Consider the following 16,686-nt stretch of genomic DNA (forward strand, 5'->3'; position numbering starts at 1 on the left):
GGGAATAGGATGAAGGAAAACAAGGCAATGTTTTTTTTTCTGGACCTGGATGATCCTCCCCTGACAAGTATCAGAGTCCTCCTTCCTCTTGGAGTGTTGGCCTAGTGTTAGAGCACTGCACTTGTTCTCTGAGAATGTTCCCAATCTTTATATGTATATCGGCACCAAAGCTTAAAAGCTTGACAAATGTTTATTGGAAATCACAGAGCTCATCCAGAAATCCACACCATCCACCTGTTAATTCGACCCCTACCTAACACAACTTGTCATAATCTGCCTCCCCTCTCTAGTCCTCCTCATTTCTGCTATCATCTGCGCCTCCCTTATCACTGGAACTGTCCCTTCACCCCTCAAAACTTCTGCCATCACCCCAATTGTGAAAAATCCTGGTGCAAACCTCATTAACTTCAACAAGCTCTGTCCTATCTCCAACTTACCCTTCATTCCAAGATTATTGAAAAAACTGTGCCTCCAAGCTTCATTCTCGCCTATCTGCCAACAGCCTTTATGAAGAGTTCCAGTCTGGTTTTCGGCCACTCCTTAGCCCTGAAACAGCACTCATTAAAATCACTAATGACCACCTCATTGCATCTGTCTCTGGATTACTCACCATCCTCATCCTCCTTGACCTGAGTGCAGCTTTTGATACCATCTGTCACACCACGTTTCTCAGTATGCTTTCTTCAATTGGGGTCACTAACATTCCATTGGACTGGTTTACTTGCTACTTCTCTGGCCGCACTCAGTTCATTCAGTTGGAGACCCTCAAATCCACCCCCTCCCCCATCACTTCAGGTATGCCCCAGGGCTCTCTCCTGGGGCCCCTCCTATTCATCATCTACCTCCCCTTGGCAGTATCTTCAGCATATTTAACATCCACCTATACTGCTAAGTCAATGACACCCAGCTCTACCACACCACAAAACCATCGTATTTTCTTCCGCTCACCTCCATCACAGCTTCCATCTCTGAAATAAAAGCGTAGTTCACCAACATCTTCCTTTAATTAAACAGTAGTAAAACTGAGGTTCTCCTTATTGACACTAAATCAACTCATTCCAAAACTGACAGCTTCCCACTTATTATTGACAGCTCCTCCATTTCACCTTCCCCACAGGTTAAGAGTTTGGGTGTCATCCCTGATAGCGCCTTATCCTTTCAATCGGACATTAATATCATTACCCGGTCTGCCTACTTCCACTTTAAAAGCATCAACCGCTTCCTTCCCTCCCTTAAGGCTGATTTATACTTCGAAAGTAGGTTGTCTGCGTAGCTGTCGCGGTGAACGCAGAGAAGTCCCCGCCCCCTCCACAGACACTCTGCTGCACCTCTCCCAAATTATAGGTGACCGCAGACAGTGCCGCAGACAGGAGGACCCTTGGTCAAATCTACATTGGCTCTACAATAATTGTCTCCTGTTTGGTACCTTACCGGCTTGTTTTGTTTGTATGACCATGATTGTGGAAAAAGACTCGTGAATTTGGACCAGCTAGAAGAGCGAGGTGCACAAGAATGCTGGGAACCTTTTTCTACCTGGATCCCCGCTTTTTTCGCCCTCATGTCCCTCCGTTTTCAGACAAACTTGCCCCCATTTCCTCGCTGCCTCGGCCGTATATAGACCCACAGCTAGTTCGTGATTGTTACTCTTGCTTTGTAGCGTGGAATAAACATAGAGCAGACCACACTTCAATATTGAGCATAAATCTTGCATCAGTCCTGTGACAAGCTCACTGCGACACACTGCTGCGGGAGTATAACCAGCCCTTTACTCCACACACTGCTGCCATACTTGTCCGCAGCCTGGTAATGTCCCGACTGGACTATTGTAACTCTCTCCTCTTTGGCCTTCCTCAAAAATCATTCCATAAACTATTACTGGTCGAGAACTGCCCGCATTTTAACAAGAACTTCCTCTATCCACCACATCACCCTGGTCCTCCCAGCTCCACTGGCTCCCTGTGCAGTTCCGCATTCAATATAAAATTCACATGTTGATATTCAAGGCCCTTCACCACCTTGCCCCCCCCATATTTGTCAGGCCTCCTCCATGTTAACACCCCCTCCAATGCTCTCAGATCCTCATCTGCTTTACATCTGTCTGTCCCTTCTCACTACCATGTCTGTCCCTTCTTACTTCTCACTACCTTCTTCCTACTTCTCTTGAACTCTCTACCACCCCTACTTAGAAACACGGACTCACTTCTCTTTTTTCAATCAAAACTCATCTGTTTAAAATTGCCTATTCTCTTTAATATTAATTTCCCTCTCCCAGCCTTTGTATTTTTTAAATGTATTTTTTTTCTATGTTTTTACTTTGTTTCTGCCATTGTGTTTTTATCTATGTATGGTGACCTTGGGTGTCCAGAAAGGCACCTTTGAAATAAAATGTACTATTATTATTATAATTATCTTCTTTTTGATTCAGTTTTTATTATTTGGAGGGATCTATCTGAGAAATTTCATGCAGAGAAGAAGCTGTTTCTTGGTGCTATCACAGAACTATTCCAATCTGGCAATGCCTGAGCTTGGTCTTGCATATCTTCAGCTTACTATGCCCATTGGTGCAGAAGGGATTTATGTTTAGGTTGGCATTGTACAAAGAGACAGACATATCTTTTGGACATGCCAAAATTTCTAAAGCAATAATTAGTATGCTATTTATGCTCTATTTTTTTTTCCAATAAAATCTATACTTTTATTATGCACTTCTCTAGATGTCCTGCAAATGGCTTATTTATTTTTTTTACATTAATCATTTTGATGAAAAAGCTCTTTCTTTAAGAGGTAGGTCACTAAAAATGATAATCTTGCATGCTTTTGGACTTATTCCTTGACCTGAAAATTAACCTGAAGTATATATTTCTTAGTCTCACTATTGTTAATATTACAATCGCGACAGTCCTCTTGTCAGGTCAGTCTAATTGAAATCAGTTCTTGGTGCCAATCCCAGAGTGCACTACGGGACATGTGCCAAAGACACAAACAGGGATTATGGCATTACAAGAGCACTGTTTTCTACTTTGAAGAATGACACCTCTGAGATTCGCCAGGAAAGGGCATTTTGTCAGGCTTATACTTTACCAGCACATAACCCAATAACCCTACTAATGCACTCTTGGCCTGCAATTTGTTCTCATTTGTCATTTCAGAAAGTGCAAGGGTGAACATTGTTTTTTAACATGAGTCTGGTAGAGGTGGAGGAGCTGCTTTAGCTACGTCCCTCCATAGCATCAAGGACAAGTTCCACAGAAAAATAATTAGGATCCTATTTTGTACTGATAAAAGTATTCTTGCTCCTTTTAAAGACATTATGTTTATTACCATTTGATGACACACTTTTAAGCTTATCAAGCATGAATGCTTGATATTTTACTGAAAATAATTTTGTATGAGCTCACAAACAGCTTTTGCTGCATTAATAGAAGAAAAGAAATATGTTTTCAGATTCTTTTATAAACCCAGAGAGATTAATGCATAATCTCAGTTCGCAGTCATTTATTTCATTGTGGATAATGCTATGCATGAGATGCTTTTTCTTCTGTTGTCACCATCTGTGGCATTAATCACTCATAGATGTGGTGCTTCTGCACAGCTCTCAGCAGCCAGAGATCACCTGTCAATCAAAGAGGATGTGTCTTTTCTCTCACTCTGATAACACATTCCCAATAGAGTTGATCCTGTTTGACTGGCATGGCCTATATCCTGGTTGAATCATCTGTGTTTTAAATGCCATACCATCTAAAAATGACTATATTTTATGTGGGATTGCATGTATTTTAGGATGCACTTGGCAGCCTCAAAGGCAATAGATTTTGAAAGATCTTGACAAGATCCCGGTGTGATGACAACACATATTTTATCAACTAAGAGAAAGCCAGATTGCTGTTTAAAAAAAGAGAGATTCCACCTGTCACATTTAAAAGGAGGTTGATAATCAGATGCACCTTCTTGAAACACAAGAATCTGGATTTGCAGACATGAAAAGGGCATTTATAACATTAAACCCAAGATTAGATAATTACCATTTGAAAAGAGGGAATCAGGAAGTAACATTTAACAAAGCATCATTAAATGATTTAGGAAATGAAATGAACTGAAATTGTTGTTGGTAGGTGATATTTGATTGTAATTGATTAGATTCCATCAATGGTCTTTCAAAGCAGTGCTATAATGGCATGGTAAATGAATTACAACTCTATTCTATTGCACTGATCCATACATTTTGTTTTCCTCTTTTTCCTTTCAGTTTTAATTAGTATTTATGCAAAATGGATAGCGAAATTATTTGTTTCAGCGATTAGCATTTTAAAATGTGATATTACAGTTTTACTTTTTTTTGAATAATTGAGTAATTTTGATTTGAGTTTGTTTTACAGATACAGTCTGATTGCAATAACAGAGGAGAGCTAAAACCTCAGGTACATCTTCACACACCAGATGTCTTAAAGGAATATGGTCACGAGAAGCCCAATTTAAGCTTTTTTATTTACACTTAAGGGGGACAGCATACTAAATTAAATTTCTTTTTTTTTCTTTTCTTTTTTTTTTGCTAAAACAGAGATTTGCACACCAGAACAAATCTATCGGTATTGAGGTTGATAAAGAATCTAAAGAGGCTGATGCATTCCTAAAGAACAACTCTAGACCTGCAGGATTATGCTTATCATCAATGGAAGTAAAACGTTTCTCGGTCCACAGAAAGGGTGCAACAGAGTTGTTTAAAGCTAGACCCAAAGATATGTTTCCGCAATCCCCATCCTTAGCATAAATTTGGTCCGCAGGTGATGCAGATTAAATTATTTTAGAGGAAAATGGTATAACTTATGTGAGTCCTTTCAAGCAGCATGAATAAAGAATTAAATCTTCCTAAAATGTTAAGATACACCTCAGAGTCTATGAATAATCACTTTTTCCTTTTATTTTAATGTCTCAATTAATAGTATCAGACACAGAAGAAGACTTGGGTAGCCATTCATGAAGCTTGGCTTGATACAGGAAATATTAGATTTAAGTGTGTCCGGTATTAGTGATACTGAAAACACTTTCTACATTCTGGGCAATAAAAATAGAAAATATATCACCTACATTTCTGGAAATCGCATGGCTTTTCTAAAAACTTCTTTTTTGTTTAAAGTGTATCTCTACCATTAGAAAGATTTATACTAATATACAGCTAAAAATTGAACCTATAGCTTCTTGAATAATATTATCTTCTTTTAGTATTTTATATCAGTTTCTTGAATTAATAAAAATGTGACTTAAGCTCCAGGTACTTCTATATGGGTTACTTTTTAAAATGCTAAATTAGACACATTATGAAGTTATCAGACGTAGAATATAGCATATGCTTTAATGTAAGACTAATTTACTATAGCTTTTACGAGTTCAAATTAACGATTCAATACCTTTGGCAGCAGCTTACCTCCCATGTTTACAATGGGAAGTAATTCTGTATTTTTCAAAACACCAAGTTATTTTCACCTTTTCAACTGATTTTCTTAGTTCTTTTGATCAATTTCTAAGAACTGTTCAGTGACACTTTAGAGAAGGCATTTAAACAGGAATGCCTATTGAAGAAAAAATGTCTATAACATTATGACGTTTTCTTTTGTTTTATAGACAAGTACGTTTTATTGAAATTTTCTTTCTCAACAGGTTTCCATCAAAAAATGGTTTAGTGTATTAACAACTGTTATCTGGGTAATAATTATTTGTGAATAATTCCGTGACTAATGTTTCCAGGCTAGAATTCTACACGCACTTTTTTGGGTTTCTGTTATGTTATGGTCTTCATATTATATTGGCTGGTCCTGAAACATGTATCAAACATCTATCCTTTTTCACTTTTTTTAATATCCCGCATCACAAATTCTCAATTGGAATCTTTGAGGAACACTTAATTTACTTAGCTAGTTGTTGTTTCCAGTATGCTGTTTTAAAATTGCAGCTGATATCTGTAAATCAACTCAAAGTTGAAAGATTTAAAAACCATGTTGGTTGTCACTCCTGTCCTGTCTCAAATGTTTGTTTTCTTCCAGCCTGTGTTCATTATATAACACTGCCTTTCTTCCTTTGGATCTGAGCTCTGTGTGGCTAATGTCCAAAATGCCAAACAAACAGTATCACACGCCTAGAGCTCTTTAAAGTGCTAAACAGGGTTGGATTTGTTTATCGACATCCTGGCAGGTTGGATGTCCAACAGTTCTCCTGCATTGTGGAGCTTCACTGTAAAAATGACATATATAAATAGATTTTGGCTCAATACTTGCATATCCTCTTCACCCCCGTCCTTGAATTTTGGCTGGGTCCTGCCATCTGTCTGAAAGTATTTTAGAGCTGAAATGAAAGGGGGCACTTCCATATTTTATACATGGTTGAGTGTTAAGTATTTGCAGCAAAGTTGCAATAAACCGATTGCTTTTGATGATTTGTTTTGTGTGGTTTCATTTAGGATAATTCATTTTGATGCTAATCTTAATGTTCAGTAGCGTGCTCTACAAGGTGGCTGCTGCTGAATAGGAGGGATTAAGCCTTTTCTACTAAATCATGTCACTTTAACCAAACTTTATCAGCCCATTTCATTTATGGGAAAAGTTAAACGTAAGTGTAGTATTCTTTTCTTAGCTCATTACTATATTGTTACTTTAATATCTTTTAGATTAAAAAATGTGTGTTAAATACATGTAGTAATCAGCAAAGTATGACTAACTGTAAATTGAGGTATGATGATATGATGTAGTGTTTAGACTTTAATTATGCAGTTTATTCGTCATATTTCATGGAAATGCTTGTATAGCTTTGTTTGACTTTACTGTAACTCTGTCATCTGTTGGCATTCTTTGCACTGTGATCTTGATTGACATGCAAACTGCTAAAAATTCAGTCATTAGGTGGTAAAATGCAAAATAAAATTCTATTTGGATATTTTTGATATATGTATTTAAAATGTATGGTTTGGTTAGTCAATTTCTTATGCTCAAGACTAAAAAAACCGTGGGAGTGGATATAAAAACTTTGGATACCACTTTTTAAATGGCATTTGTTTCTGAGAAAATATCTAATTATGGCAAGCAATGCAAAACTATTTTCTTTTGCAATGCAAAGGTAAGATACAACATATACACTATTTTAAAAAAATGCATTGGCAGGAAATATAAAAAGATTGCAGCGGTTGTAAGAGCTCCCACTATTTAATTAAAACACTGTTAAATCAGCTTGTAATTCAATTTTAGCATCCAGCCTTCTCTGGATAAACTACATCAATTTGACTTTATTTGTATTTATTTGTAAGTATTTTTGTGTATTCCATTGTCTGTTTTCTTAGCAACAGTGTTCTGTTGCCTTTGTGTTAAGATCTGTCGTGTTTAATCTCTTCTTAGTAAATGTGTCGGTGCTGTATATATATTCTTGTATTTTATTTCTTTTATTAACATTACGGCTTAGAGACTACAGGTAAAAACAGCCTTTGGCTAAAGCTGTTTTGTTTTAACGTATGCATTGTGATGTGTTTTATTAAATTTAATATCCCCTTTCAAATTCATATTTCATTTCCCCTTTTCATATTCCACAGCATTGTGTCCTCATGGTGCAGTGTTGACAGTTATCAGGAAATAAAGAAAATATTGGACATCATTGACATGACTCTAATTGTTCATCTGATTTTTGATTTCTAAATTACCAGAAAAGAAAATGGAAACTTGTCAGGTGCTGTCAAGCGGCTGATGGTAACACGAAAGGAGCGAAAAGAAGCTATGTCTAGAGCTGGTTATGTTTTGTTTCTGAAAAAAAAAGTCATCGTATGGTCTAAGGAACACAAACACAAGCTAAAAACACAATCTTTTTCTTCCCCCCAAGAAAACAACATCCAAGTGTAGAAAATCTCCTTGAACAATGTGAAATAATGCTTTATGTTCTAAGATCAGAGCAATAATTGGGGACCAGAGATCTTTCTGGTGTCTCGGACAAACAAGGCAGATGACCGTGAAAGCAATATCATACCGGGAGAAAAATAAACAAGGTATCTGCATCATGTTTTTAGTTGTGTCTCTCTAGGGAAGTGTTTTTCAATCCTGGTCCTCAAGGCACCCTGCTCTGCATGTTTTGGATGTTTCTGAGGTTCAGCACACCAGATTCAGATGATTGCAGTTCAGCAAAGCTTGATAATCTGCTATCAATTGATAACAGGTGTGTAAAAGCTGGGAAACATCTAAAACACGCAGGGCAGGGTGCCTTGAGGACCAGGATTGAAAAACTCTGCTCTAGGGGAACCTAGGTTTTTGAAAGAGGTAGATGAATACAGTGTATTATAAAAGTAATAAAGCAGGTTTAGTATGTATCCTTGAAGTACCTGAAGCATTAGAAACTAATGAACCTTCCATTTTGCTTTGTAATTTTTGTTCTCAGATCAGCAATCATTGTCATTCAGAGAACAGGAATATCTTTCTTTGCTGCAAAAAAAGATCTGGAATTTCTTTGTAAAATTCATTTATTCCACACAAATCTTCCATTAGAATTCATCAGTAATGCCCATACAGAGGCATTAGTCAGCTCCCAGCCCTGGCTGTTACAGAAAGGTCAGGAAATCTGTCTCTTCCTCAAGTGTATTTTCTCTTCTGTGGGTTTCTGAGGAACACTGAGTCGTGATGTTAAAGCCATGCCGCAGCCTCCACTCCATCATGGCAGACACCTCCATCTGTTTTCACCGTTTGCCTTTTTTTTTACCCACATTTACAGCAACATAGGTTTTCAATACCAATCAGTCAATGCTCCTTTTTTCTTCATTCATCACTACTTCCTTCTTAAAGCTTTCTTTTTTTTTCTTCATCATTATTCTTGGTAGCAATATAGCGACTTGGCTATTTTTTTATCCTTACCTTCTTCATCTGGTCACACATTTTCCTTTTGCGAGGACTCCATCAATCTACTCTAGTCCTTTAGTTTTGTTCTCTTTCACCTTCTTCAGACTTCCTTTCCCCAACCTTCCTGTTTTCATTATTTCCATTTTCTTTCCCATTTGTCATTTTCTTTGCTTATTAAATGTCTAAGTGGCGCCAGATGCTGTTAATCTGCTGGTCTGATTGTCTAGGATATGCATGAATGATGCCTAACAATATTCCTAATACCCTCTTGCCTTGGGTCGTGGCTTTAATCTTTGCAAATAGAGGTGATAAATACCAGGGGCCAGTTGAACAGTTTGTGAATTACAGCATGATTGTTATAATAGGATCAACTAGCAGCATAAGTTTCTTTCCTTTGCAAGAGGTGGGAGGAGGAGGGGGTTACCTTCATTGGAAGTTTTAACCAATTTAAATCCAACAAAGCATTTCCTCAAACCAATACACCAGTGTGAACTAATTAGATTGTCTGATAACAGAAAACGCAGACCAAGTGTCAGAATGAGGATTCATTTTAACATGTTGGTCTGAGTATCTCTGAAACTACTGTTTTGCTCTGGTAAATGTCAGCCGAAAAACATTGACTGGTTGATGATACAGAGGCAAGAGTAAGAGGAGAATAAAACTGTTGTCTGTCAGTAACGCAGATAACCACTTGTAATAATTTGTGGCTGTGCAGTATTGGTCGATACCGATACCATCTGTTTGAAATTGATGTGTGTGTGTGTGTGTGTGTGTGTGTGTGTATATATATATATATATATATGAAGAACTGCAAACTACTTGGATGTAAAATAATTGCCATCTCAGCTTTATCAAGCTGCTGCCCAATTTTGTGAAGCAGAAAAAAAAACTGTGAATCCAGTAGAACTTTTTATTGCCTACCTGGAATGGGTGACAATAGTTGAATGAACTTTTGCCTCTCAAAATGTTATCAGTGCCCTATTTGTTGGTACTCGCCGATGATGATACCACCATTTTAGTGCTGTATCAGGGCTCCGCCTATTACTGGTATTGGCATAGTAATAATGAGGTGATAATCAAGGTGAATTTTACGCCATCTTGGAATGCACAATATGTGAAACATCAATGGTTAAGGCTGGTGTTGGTGGTGTACAAGACCTGCTCCAAGCTCTTGTTGCCCCTTTAGAGTACTGTTTGAAGTCCACACTGTATCTGAGTATTTTCTCTAACAATGTTATTCCTTGTGTGACCACATTGTACCAAACACCTATACTGTAGCCATGTCGAGCAGGGTAGTAGTTTACCATGTCACACAGCTCAGATTTGTTCAAACATGATGTTTAGTCCATTTTACAAAGCCCTCCACTATCAGCAGATTTTACATTTTGAATGTGGAGGGAGGAAAAAAAATTCTCATTATGGATATGTGGCTTAAAAAATCTGCGGAATCTGTCATACTATCAAGTCAATTTGAGCAAAAATCTGTGAGCAGTGTCTCCAAACCTGTTGGGGAATCTTAGCCATAAACACTTTGGGTGGTTCTGAATACAAAATACAGGTGCTGGTCATAAAATTAGAATATCATGAAAAAGTAGATTGATTTCAGTAATTCCATTTAAAAAGTGAAACTTGTATATTATATTCATACATTACATACAAACTCATATATTTCAGATGTTTATTTTGTTTAATTTTGATGATTACAAATGACAACAAATGAAAATCTCAAATTCATCATATCAGAAAATTAGAATATTGTGAAAAGGTTCAAAACACTCTAATCAGCTAATTAACTCAAACCACCTGCAAAAGCCTTTAAATGGTCTTTCAGTCTAGTTCTATAGGCTACACAATCATGGGGAAGACTGCTGACTTGACAGTTGTCCAAAAGACGACCATCGACACCTTGCACAAGGAGGGCAAGACACAAAAGGTCATCGCTAAAGAGGCTGGCTGTTCACAGAGCTCAGTGTCCAAGCACATTAATAGAGAGGCGAAGGGAAGGAAAAGATGTGGTCGAAAAAAGTGTACAAGCAAGAGAGATAACCGCACCCTGGAGAGGATTGTGAAACAAAACCCATTCAAAAATGTGGGGGAGATTCACAAAGAGTGGACTGCAGCTGGAGTGAGTGCTTCAAGAACCACCACACACAGACGTATGAAAGGCATGGGTTTCTGCTGTCGCATTCCTTGTGTCAAGCCACTCTTGAACCACAGACAGCGTCAGAAGCGTCTTGCCTGGGCTAAAGAGAAACAGGACTGGACTGCTGGTGAGTGGTCCAAAGTCATGTTCTCTGATGAAAGTCAATTTTGCATTTCCTTTGGAAATCAAGGTCCCAGAGTCTGGAGGAAAAGAAGAGAGGCACTTCATCCACGTTGCTTGAAGTCCAGTGTAAAGTTTCCACAGTCAGTGATGGTTTGGGGTGCCATGTCATCTGCTGGTGTTGGTCCATTGTGTTTTCTGAGGTCCAGGGTCAACGCAGCCACATACCAGGAAGTTTTAGAGCACTTCATGCTTCCTGCAGCTGACCAACTTTTTGGAGATGCAGATTTCATTTTCCAACAGGACTTGGCACCTGCACACAGTGCCAAAGCTACCAGTACCTGGTTGAAGGACCATGGTATCCCTGTTCTTAATTGGCCAGCAAACTCTCCTGACCTTAACCCCATAGAAAATCTATGGGGTATTGTGAAGAAGAAGATGCAATACACCAGACCCAACAATTCAGAAGAGCTAAAAGCCACTAAAAGAGCTAAAAGATAGCAACCTGGGCTATCATAACACCTGAGCAGTGCCACAGACTGATCGACTCCATGCCACGCCGCATTGCTGCAGTAATACAGGCCAAAGGAGGCCCAACTAAATACTGAGTGCTGTACATGCTCATACTTTTCATGTTCATACTTTTCAGTTGGCCAACATTTCTATAAATCCTTTGTTTTTATTGGTCTTCAGTAATATTCTAATTTTCTGATATGATGAATTTGAGATTTTCATTTGTTGTCATTTGTAATCATCAAAATTAAACAAAATAAACATCTGAAATATATGAGTTTGTATGTAATGTATGAATATAATATACAAGTTTCACTTTTTAAATGGAATTACTGAAATCAATCTACTTTTTCATGATATTCTAATTTTATGACCAGCACCTGTAGATTATGATGCTTTACGAGCTGCAGTAGATTCAAAAGTGTCTTGTGAGTATACAGTAGTGTGAACAAGATTCAGTGTAAAACTTACTGTGATCTAGTTCTTCTGTTTTCTAAAGATTTAGACAACAGGTATAGGACATTTAATGTTGACAATGAATGGCTGCAAGGTTAATGGAAATCATGTAATGTGGCCTCAAACTTAAAACAGCATAGGTTCAGAAGTTACAGCATGTAAGGAACAATTATTACCATAGCAGTTCTCACTAAAATACAAACGTTTAAACTACAGTAGGTTGATACAAAAATTGTATTTGTCAGTATATTCTCAACAAATGGTTGCTAACAAGTGGTATTTTCCAAATGAATTTCAAAGGGGAGCTGATACAAACAGAATAACTGTAGAATTGTTAGGAAAAATTCTTGTGGCAGCTGTTTAACAGGGGTTTACACAAGGGCTAAGATTCACAAATGAATGTGAAATGTTAAAAAACTAAGAAAAAAAAACAGCTGTCTTCTTTGCCAGTGGCTTCTGCATGAAGTAATTACTTGCTGCTGTGCAGTTTATCTTAGATGAACATCTTGATATTTTCCCCACATACTGTCTGCACCGTTTAGCTCCCAGGTCCCTTAAGACTCTTCTCCGTACTGATTAATAGCTTAAAATATCGCATTGTATGAACTATACCCATTGTATACCGCCCTTTACAGAATCACTCATATGTAAAGGTGATTAAAACGAGAGTGACTGGTGTGTGTAGTGAAGTCCCGGCTCTCCATTAGTTTGATTAAATTACCTTAATCTGATATATGCTATTTTAAGACCAGACCCAATTATATATGTTTCTGGCCTGGAGCAGTGAAGGATGAATCTTGTATTAATTTCAATTCCCTTGCTTTTCCTATCTTGTACTAAACCAAAAACAAACCATTAATTATGAAAAAAATTGTTTTGAGGAAACACTAACATTCTTTTTAGGTGTTGTGTATTCATTTATAATCGAATATGAATCTAAATTATCTTGCAGCTGAATTTCTTGGAGTCATAGTGGTAATTAATGTGTAGCTAATATCTCATTATAAAACATTTTTTGTCTCTACCATATTTTAATTTGCCTGAAATTTGGTTCAGTGTTTGGAAATGAATGGCAGCCCGTTTAATAGAATACTAACATGTTCTAATGTTTATTTGTTTTTCTTTTTTTAAAATGTACCTAGCTTGTCTAAAAATCAGTTATGAATGTTTTGTAGAATGAACAATGACGCAAAGCCAGACCAAAAGAAAAAGCAAGCTGCACTCAAGCAACTTGTTTTCTGTTTAAGTAGGGTGTGAAATCAGCATGCTAATAAGGTCACATCATGCTTTGTTTGAACAATAATGGTAATCATATCCAGGCCTACATCTTCTGCAAGTAGGGTGACCAAATAAAAAAATAAAACTAATGTGGGATGGCAAGGATGCTTATGATGGACAGGTTTTTTTTTTGCCGTCCATTTCCTTTGTGACTCACTTTTACGGAGTTGCTTTACATCCCAATTCCTTTGTATCCAATTTTAAAATAACTCTGGCAAACTTTACATAAAGCTATCTGAGAATCACCTTCCAATGTCATCATGTGGTTACAATAAACAATCCTGCAGTTTTTGTTATGGCTGTATTTTCTTTCTTTGGAAAAAGATTAAATCAAGTTTTGGATTGAACTTTACGTGTTCTGTTTTAAAAGCCTTCTGTGCAGGTTAGTCCTGATGCGGGGCATGGCCACAGCTCTGTGAAAATGACTGCAGCTCTGCCTTCTTTGCATTTAGGAAAAGTATCTGGTGATGTTTTTTCTTTTAACTGTGTTGTCTCATTTTAGTGAAAAATGTCTGACATTTTTGGAATGGTGGGAAAGAAGGACAGAAATGAAAAACCTGGCATGGTCTCACACAATTTGAGACATCTGGTCACCCTGTGCATTGCATATTGGTCATTAGGAGCTAATTCAATGCAGTGGTTTCCATCCATCCATTTGCTCTTGCTTATTCCGTCTTGGGGAAAATAGCCAGTGCCTATCTTTGACAGGCATGAATAAGGTGGGGTACACCCTGGAGGGGTCACCAGTCTGTCGCAGGGTACATAGGTTTCTAAATATGGTAAAATCTTTCTATCATTTATTTTTTGATATTTTATTTTTCAAATCAAAATAATTGTGACCCAGATATCAATTACCCATTATGGCTCTCCTGAGAGTTTTCAATAATTATTTTGCTGTAGACTTAGTAAAGTCTGCTCTAATGATTAGGATCAGACTCCAACTTCTGATGTTGAAGATCACAAGATCCTTGCCAAGGGGGGTCAGGGTCGGTAATAATAGGATGACCCTGAAATCATATCATTCAAACTTTTCTGATTAAAGTATTCTTCTTTTTGAAAAGAAGACACATCCCGTGGTCGTGGAAAACATGTTAGTCTGTTTGAGAAGGGTCAAATCATTGGCAAGCATCAAGCAGAGAAAACATCTAAAGAGATTGCCGAAACTACTAAAATTGGGTTAAGAACTGTCCAACGCATTATTAAAAACTGGAAGGATAGTGGGGACCAATCATCTTCAAGGAAGAAATGTGGCCGGAAAAAAATCCTTAATGATCGTGATCGGAGATCACTTAAACGTGTGGTGAGATCAAATCGAAGAAAAACAACAGTAGAACTTATAATAAGAAATAATGGCAGCATATGTGGCATACCTTTTGCACAGAAGATGTTTGATCATATCACAGCTGTTCTGCCCAACTTTGATCTTGCTATTTGTTCATTTCAAGATGCATCTTGGAATGTTAATAGCAGTTTGGAACTGTAATGGAATGTCACCACCAAATTTACTTTTAGGCATTAAAGCACGTGTGTTAGAGGTTCATGCACCGGGAATCAAAGCTAATATAACCGTGTCAAATACAAAATCAAACCCTCTTTACAAGATTTACAGTATGTCATCTTTTCAACACAGAGCAGCCAGAGCATCAACATAAAAAATGAAGTAACTAGACATTTTTTAATCAATGCTAAAAAGTAAGTGACTGAACCATGTTGGTGTCTAAATTGTAGCTAAAATCTTGGTAGGGGTCAAAATGACCCCTACTAGGAATAATGTAAATATTGTGGACCCCAATGCCATTGATGAGGTGAAAAGATACAAGAAATTCAAGCAAAATTAATTCAGTACATTTATTTATTTTTTCAAATGAGTCATTGCACATTTACTTAAATGCAGAGTTATAATCAATGTAAAGCTTTAGAAAATACAATCTCAGTCATCTCTGATGTGATTGTGGTTGCTTTATGTGAAACCTTTCAAAAATAAAATACATTAGATGAGAACAAAACCCACTCTAAGAGGTGTCTTTTGACAGATCTGTAATTTAAACAGCAAAAAACAGGGCAGCATAACTGGTCATGTTAAAGATTTAGATCATTCATTCATTTATATTTAGGTAGTGTAACTTTTCAAAATAACATACATTTCCCTTTGCCCGTGTAAACAAAGTGTTTTTTTTTTAACCCCTCTCTTTAAACATTGTAGACTTTGATGTACTGCACTATCATTAAGAGCATCCATTTCCACCAATCTGTTAGCACCTGAATTATCCTAAACCCAGATTTTGAGCTGCAGCTTTCTCTGTGCATCAAACAATCATGTTTCCAGTTCTTCCTTTTGGAAATAGTTTGAAAGGTTTGTAATAACTTTTAAATTTGAAAAATAAGTTGCTGTACACAATACTAGAAACAATGTGCTTTTTTCTTATATAGTGTTTAGTCCCGAGTTGAATATTTCCTAGTTTCAAGCAATATCCTTTTTTCTGAGGCACGCAGTCATCAAGGAATAAATCATGGAGCTCTGTGCCCATGGAACTTTCTGTGTCTGCTGCAGTGGCGGCCGGCCCATAGGGGGCGCTGGGGCACCGCCCTCCCTGATAAGAAAAGTGAAACGTAAAATATACAAATTAACTCATAAATGTCAGTTTTACTCTCTAGAGTGTGTACCTATAAGCAAAACAAATTATATAAACTACATTTCCCAACCTACTGTCATTTATTTGTGGATTTCCACAGACAGACTCCTACCGTCTCTGTCTTGGGGCTGATCAGACTGCCCCACATGTGCAGAGAATCTGCCATCATGGGGACTTGTCATCTTCAGTCTGGCGGCGTCTTTGCTGGGTTCAAACCCGAGGCAACGCTCAGTAAGCGGTTAAAACGCCAGAGTTGTTGGAATGCGGAAGTGACGTCACAAACACGTGACTCGCTAAATGTTTGTCAGATTATTATTATTATTTTTTTTAATGTTTAAAAGTTTGGTGTAATTGAATAAGTCAATGAATCTGTGTAAAGGAATTAAGTTGTAAAAATTATTTGTTTTTGTATATCAATTGTTTGTGGAGGTAATATAGACAAAACGGATTTATGAGAAGAAATCAGAAATAAGAGAGCCTCAGGGGAGGGGCTTAAACTATTTAATGAGGGCTGTGGGAAGAAGAGCGGCCATTTTTGTTTTCTGTTTCTTTGTTACATTGCTGGTAACTGGAAGGAGGCTGAGGCCTAGAGTATCTTGTATATGTTTAGTTTCATTTGCACCCTGTTTTGAGTTTTTGAGCACAATAAATCACCAACACCGGTAACCCGACTGAGCGTGGATTC

This window comes from Cyprinodon tularosa, unplaced genomic scaffold, assembly GCF_016077235.1.
Source record: "Cyprinodon tularosa strain WSP-4 unplaced genomic scaffold, ASM1607723v1 ctg636, whole genome shotgun sequence".
Taxonomy (NCBI): domain Eukaryota; kingdom Metazoa; phylum Chordata; class Actinopteri; order Cyprinodontiformes; family Cyprinodontidae; genus Cyprinodon; species Cyprinodon tularosa.